Genomic DNA, 7,369 nt, shown 5'->3' on the forward strand with positions numbered 1-7,369 from the left:
CCCTCCTCGGCTGAGGAAATAGCAGGAACTTTCTCTGGTAATTTCTTTTCTTTGCTTCTTCAAGCTGTAACTCTTTTGCAGTCTCTTACCCTATTATAACCAGACAGTCTTTCAGCAAAGCCTGGAAGCCATCTCTTTCAAATTGAACTTCAAGGAAGACAGATCCTGCTTCCCAGACACAGTGCAAAGTGGTGGCTCAAGTTAATAAACAGCAATTAGCAAGCACAGAGGGCCCCTGCTTTGACCATACAGCCTACTGACAGACTCCATGGCTTTTCTTCTAGCTCACCCTACTGTTCACAAGTTTTCTAATCCCTTGTTTCAGGAAACTTGAGTTCAGTTTCTCTCTTCCATTGCAACAGCCTCGAATAAAGTCCCACTTGCCTTTTTACTTCATTCTCTGTAAATTTCTTTACACCCGAAGAAACTTCTTGAAAAGTGAAATAGAATAAAATAGAATTTAAAACCCTTTATTTCTTTCCATTATTCATTTAAGAACCATAAAAACATCATCATTTTTTTTGCCCCATGTAGATTCCCGTGATAGTATTCATTTATGCCCAATGTTCTTTTTTTTCTTTTTTTTTCAGATATTAACATTTCTTTTTTTTTATTTTTTTTTATCAGTTACATTTTATTAACTCTGTATCCCAGCCGTGTCCCGATCCCTCATTCCCTCCCAGTCCCTCCCTCCCTCCCTCATCTCCAATGTTCTAAATTCAAGGGTAGAAGATGCAGCAAAGATATTTCTGGAGGCTGAGGATGTGACTCAGAAGCAAAGCACTTGCCTAACATGCCAAGGTCCCAGGTTCAAAACACACACACACACACACACACACACACACACACACACACACACAGAGAGAGAGAGAGAGAGAGAGAGAGAGAGAGAGAGAGAGAGAGAGAGAGAGATTGTTAGAACTCTGGTCTGGCTACTGTTCCAAAGGTACGCATGCACTTGGAGTGATGACTAACTATATCTGTAGGTAGATATCACATCAGCATACTGTGTTCATGTCGGGAAGCTTTTCTGTAGACCTCAGATGCTATGCGTGTATGTGTGTATATATTTGTCTGTTTGCTTTGTCATAGGCTTTTATTTCCTAATGTTCTAAATACATTGTAGGCTCCCTGTCATATAGTGATAGCACAGCTGTTACAGGGAGACCACCAGAGAAGTTTATTGCCAAATGAAAGTCTTTATTCTAGCTGGCTGAGACTACATTCAGGTATTCAGGACCAATGTGTAGCCATGAGTAGTCAGACTATTTTTTTTTTTTAAAGCAAAAAACACAATCTGGCATCTTGCTCAGCAGCTGCAAGGGGGCTTTGAGTAAGCAAGCAGTTTGACAGAAGCTAAGATAAGCAGTTAGTTGTGCAAGCTGGAAGTTTAACAGAAGCCAATAAGATAAGTTAGCTATGGCATCTTGACATTGGGCTCCTAAAATTTAGTTGAGTAATTCTCCATGAGATTCTCCAACAGGGAGATCAAATTCTAGTTAAACCTGAAATAGCCTCAGTAAGAATACAAGCTGGAGGAGCCTCTGCACTGTGTTGCCCTCTCACACAGCCACTAACTATAGGTGATATCAACACAAATAACAGCTCTCATTTTAAAGGGAATAAGTGGTAATAGAGACATTTGGAGTGACCATGCTCTAGGAACACAGATTTAGGCTACTCTAAATCCCATGTTTTACTTGAAAGAAGTTTCAAACAATTTCATAATTTTACAGAACAAAGAAAGCCATAAATCAAGGTGAGTTTAAAATACATTTAGAGAAGCAGGCAAACCAAGGCAGGAATAGCCTTTCTATAGGCCTCAGATGTCACTGGACGACATTTGTAGCTTTTGGAAACCAGTGGGTCTGTTAAGTCAATACATTCCAAAGGCTTTTCTATTATTTATAGGATGTTAGTTTCAACACAGAGATAAGGTAAACTGATGAGTCTGTAACATTCCGATCTCTCCACAGTACTGAAATTCTAATTAGCCTGTCAGTCTATGTAGACACAGGTTTGCTGCTTTTTTTCCCCAGTTTTCTATCATAGTGTTAATATGAGCTCTCAGAAGGTAAATAACTCATGCCAACTATGTGGAAGCACTTTACACCTATTACTGCCTACCCACCCTCCCCCAACAAAAAATTACACACAAGAAGTACATACTAACAGTCCTTCCAATTTTAGATGATGACAGTGAGGTAACAGGAGACAAATGTTTTACTTGGGATTAAAGCTAGGATGATCTTCCGATATCCGCCAAACAGGAAAGGCAGTAATAAGAGACCAGAAATTGAGCCAGTTTTCCTGAGGGCATACTCACAAAGTTGGCTTCAGGAATCTGCTGCTAACTGTTAGCACAGGAACTTGACAGCACAGCACTATACAGCCCAGCCCCCCAGGACCCAATGCTTTCATCAGGACTGCCCTTAATTTCATGACTTTGACTGCACAGCACACTCCTTTACACACACACACACACACACACACACACACATATATATACATATATATATATATATACACAAACAATACACAGTGCACATATACAAATGCATCTATACATTAAAAACATAGATATTTGCACATACCAATTTTTTTTCAAATATACATTCAAATTAGTTACTTTTTTCATTGCTATGACAAAAAATAACTGACAAAAGCAATTTGAGGAAGAAGGAGCTTTCTTTGGATCACAGTTACTACTTAAGAAACTGAGGTCAGGGATTGCCAGCGTGGGCTGCGTATCAAAATCCTGCCTCAAAAGAACAAAACATCAGTAGCAATTGAAGCAGCAGAAGCAGCAGCAGCAGCAGTAGCAACAGCAGGTAAAGGTACTTGCTGCCAAACTTGACATCTTGAGTTCAGTCCCAGAAGGAAAAAAACAGATGCCTACAAGTTGTCTGCCACTCCCACCCTACACACAAATAAATAAATCTAATTTTAAAACTATAATAACAAAAGAAAATCACAGATCTCCTCCTCCATTTATCACAGAGTGAATTCTACTCATGCCATTTTCCTATTTTTTAGTTTTTTTTTCTTTTGTTCAGGGTTTCATTATGTACTCTACCCTGTCCTCAAACTCTTCATCCTCCTGCCTCAGCCTTCCAGTTCCAGGATTACAATCATGCTCTACCACACCCAGCATCATTCTGTGTTCTGAGGGCTCTGGCACTTCTGGCTTCAGAAAAGGTTGCCTTTCCCAGAGCTGCAGGACATTTGGAGACAGCAAAGGCTTCAGAGAGAACAAGTTTCACAAGAGGGCAAACAAACACAAGTATATAGCCTTAGTCAAGCAAGACAACACATCTTCTCTTAATCATTGTTGGGCAGGTGCTTGGCAACTAACTGCTACCACTATAACCCAAGTCCACTGGCATTATTCAAACCAGCTAATTTCAAGCTATGCACTCAGGCTAGATCTCATCTTCCTGTGGAAATACCAGCAAAGGCTGCAAACTAGCCTTTTTTTTCACTCCTCTTGACCACACTGGCATTCTTCTTGTGATCATGTCTGGCACAGTCCTCTTGAGTGACTCCTCATGGGGCCTTTACATTAATGAGCTTTGGAAGCCTTGTGCTTGTTTATTGTACTGTACTGACTTTACTAGATCTTCTTGTGCTAGTTTGATTTCTGGTACTGTGAGAAAACATTCAAACCAACAGCAACTTGGGGAGGAAAGCGTATATATTTGGCTTAACATAAAATAGTATATAGTATAAAGGTATAATAGTCATAGTCTTTTTCTTCCTTCTCCCATGTGATTCTGGGATTGAACTCAAACTGTCAGGTTTGGCAGCAAGTGCTTTTACATACTGTTGCTGGCTGTTGTTGTTACTGCTGTTGTTGTTTTGATTTCTTTTATAATCCCAATTATGTTATGTGATCCTTCCTTCCTTCTTTCCTTCTTTCCTTCTTTCCTTCTTTTCCTTCTTTCCTTCTTTTCCTTCCTTCCTTCCTTCCTTCCTTCCTTCCTTCCTTCCTTCCTTCCTTTTTTCTTTCTCTCTCTCTCTCTCTCTCTTTCTTTCTTTCTTTCTTTCTTTCTTTCTTTCTTTCTTTCCTTTCTTTCCTTCCTTCCTTCCTTCCTTCCTTCCTTCCTTCCTTCCTTCCTTCCTTCTTTCTTTCTTTCTTTCTTTCTTTCTTTCTCTGCCTCTCTTTCTCTCTTTCTTTGAGCTAGGATTTTTGTCCTGAACTCATTTTGTAGACAAAGCTGGCGTCAAACACACAGTGATCTGCTTGTCTCTGCCTCCCAGAGTGCTGGGATTACAGGTGTGTGCCACCATGCCTGGTTTATTCTGATTTCTTAAAAAACCCAGTAATGTTATGTGACTGTGTTTTTGTTTTAATACCAGGTATGGGAGAAGAGGCTGCTTTACAGCATGTGATTATGATTTGTCTCATGAACTAGCAGGGGTGTGATCTTTGCCAGCTGCAGATAGTTTAATTCTGAATACTCCAGAGAGCCCTGAGAAGGTATGCTGGAGGTATTTGCTTTTTCTTGATTGCTGGTTTGTTGGACTGCTGGATATTGTGATGAAGAATATTGGACTTGCCCCAAGGAATCCAATACTACCCCTAATCAGCAGAAAGTAGCCTACAGAGGTTTATGTCTTTTTTCCCCTCTAACCTTCTTTCTCTCCTACCTAGAGTTGGGAGGTTGGAAGGGATTACAGTGGAATAAGGGTTGGAAGAGAGGAAAAGGTATAAGAATCCAATAAAAATAGATTAGAAAAACATGCCAACCATCTATGATTGAGGGACGCCAAGGTAGGAACTCAGGGCAGAAACTGAAGCACAGACCAACCTGCTTACTGGATTGCTACCTTGCTCTCCTTCAGCTACCTTTCTTATATGGCCCAGTCCCATTTGCCTAGGGACACTGCCCACAGTGCTCTGGGCATCTTTAATTCAATTAGCAATTAAGAAACCACTTCATAGACATGCCCACAGGTCAAGTTGATGAAGAAAATTCATTATTGAGGTTCCCTTTTCCCACATCTATCAAGTTGACAGCCATGATTAGCTATCACACTTACCTGTCATGTACATTTTTGAGACATAGATATTTACAAAGGTGGTCTCTTTATGCACTTTTGAAAGTTCATTTGCCTTACGGTTTTAATAAGATTGCATCAGTGAGAATTTTCCCTGTCAGTGAATAGAAATGCACATCTTTGGAAATGTTATTCTTTTATTTTGAATGAATTTTCTATAATTAATTAGCTGTTCTCATTATTTAAACAGTTACCAAGGATCTTTATTATTTTTTTATTAAGTACATAGCAAAGAACTATAGTATTTGTTCTTCTGCTTTGTCAGACAGTTGTGAAATCTGGATGATTCTATGGAAGCTAATATTGTCAAGACTCTCTGTGTATTTGTATGTATGTGTGCACACATAATTGTGGGCACAGGTATGTGCAAATGTGTGTCCATGTTCATTTTAATTCCAGAGGTCAACCTCAGAGTCATTTCTCAGATGCAGTCCACCCTGTGTTTTGAGATAAGCTTTCTTAATTGCCTTGAACTTGTCAATACTTTACACTGGTATGCTGGCTAGCCAGGGATGCCCAGGAGTTCACTTTTCTCTGCCTCCAGGGTTAAAATATGCACACACCACTATGTCTGGCTTTTTGCATGGATTCTGGGATCAAACTCAGTTCGTCACACTTGCCCAAAATGTCCTTGACTGATTGAGCCATTTATGCAGCCTGAGACTCTCTTCACAGCTAGCCTGTCATACACATCTTCTGAAATTTCAGCATTGTTGTATCATTATATCAGTATAAATCCTAACTATGGAATGCACACATTTGTCGCACACACATATTCAAACTGTCTATTGCTAAAGTGTGTCTTTATTTTACTTCTATCATTAAAAAGTGTAGAAAATTCAACAGATATGCAGAGATGGAGAATAAAAAGAAGGAAACCTACAAATATGTTCCAGTTTTTTTTTTTTTTCTTTCAGTTTTGATGAGAACCACCCTGGACAGAGAAAGAAATTAAGAACAAAGATATCTAACATTATGTGACTGCTTTTATGACTCTGACTTTGTTGAACAATACAAATGCTAAATGGTTCATCCCTTTTTACAGGAGCAAAAACTGAAGCAGAGAGACGTTGAGTGATAGTGTTGAGTAATAGTAAGCACTTACACATATGTCTGTGCAAAGTCAAGTCTTGACAATGGGAACTAGGGCTGCAGAATCTGATATCCACCCTACAGTGTATAGTGTCTCTAAAGTAGAAAAAAAAGAAAGGAGCCAAAGCATGGGCCTCAGTTATTAGTAGACATCGCCGTTAAATGCATCGGGACTTTGTATTGCTGCCACTGATAGAAGGTGTGCTTCCTTTTTATAGGGAGATGAGAAGGCATGACAAACCGTTTTTCAGCTGGTAAAATAAAGAGTTAAACTGCAGTCACAATGCGTGGGAACACTGCGAGAAAGAATTGAGCTGCTTTTGCATTTGTGCAGACCCTGTGCTTTCTGGCTTATTTGGTAAATCAGGTACTTACCATCCTCTCCTTGGATGGATGTCTGACATCTACATGGAGACAGCTCCGCTATCTCCATCCTGTGTGTTTCTAAGGAGAGAGGATTCACACTCTCTGTCAATCTTATGGACAACAAAACCTTTCCGCCCCATTGGTTGTGTGCTCTACCAGAAATCTTAGCCTTCCTCAACAGGGACACACAAACCCCCAGGCCCAGGGGAAAACGTCTGTTTTAAGGGCTGTATTAGACTTTCCACTGAGCTATTTCAGAATTGTCAAAAGATCACGTATCCCCCAAACAGCCAACCCAGTGCTCAGTTCTGTTTCAAATGGTGTCCTAAGACTTCATGATAAAGAATTAGCTCTAAGTCACAAAGCTTTCCAAATGAATAATTAAAAACCAGTGTCAAGGGTTTTGTTCTAAAAACATGTCATTGCTGTGAAAAACGCACTGTCATTTCAAACTGTACTGCAAGGACATAATTAGGGCAGAGCTTTCCTTAAAAAAGCCACTTCTAGAGTTGTGTTGTCTTTATTATCTGAACTTAGAAGGCACCTTACTGCATTTTATGTTACTATATCAAAATACAGCAGAATGGGTGACTTATAAATAATACAAGAGTTTTTTGCTTCACTGTCTTGAAGGCTGGGAAGTCCGCTATTGAAGGAACGCATCATCTGATGAGGGCATCCTTCCTTCTTCCTCCTGGGTAGAAGGCACAGCATAGAGTGTGTTACACAGGAGACAGCGAACATGGTCTCCAGCCCTTTCATCATCAGCATCAATCATTGTGAGGATGGAATCTCAGCACCTCCACACCTCCCATCTGGCTGCACCTCCCAATGCCGTTGTATTGGGGGA

This window comes from Meriones unguiculatus, chromosome 2 (assembly GCF_030254825.1).
Source record: "Meriones unguiculatus strain TT.TT164.6M chromosome 2, Bangor_MerUng_6.1, whole genome shotgun sequence".
Classification (NCBI taxonomy): Eukaryota; Metazoa; Chordata; class Mammalia; order Rodentia; family Muridae; genus Meriones; species Meriones unguiculatus.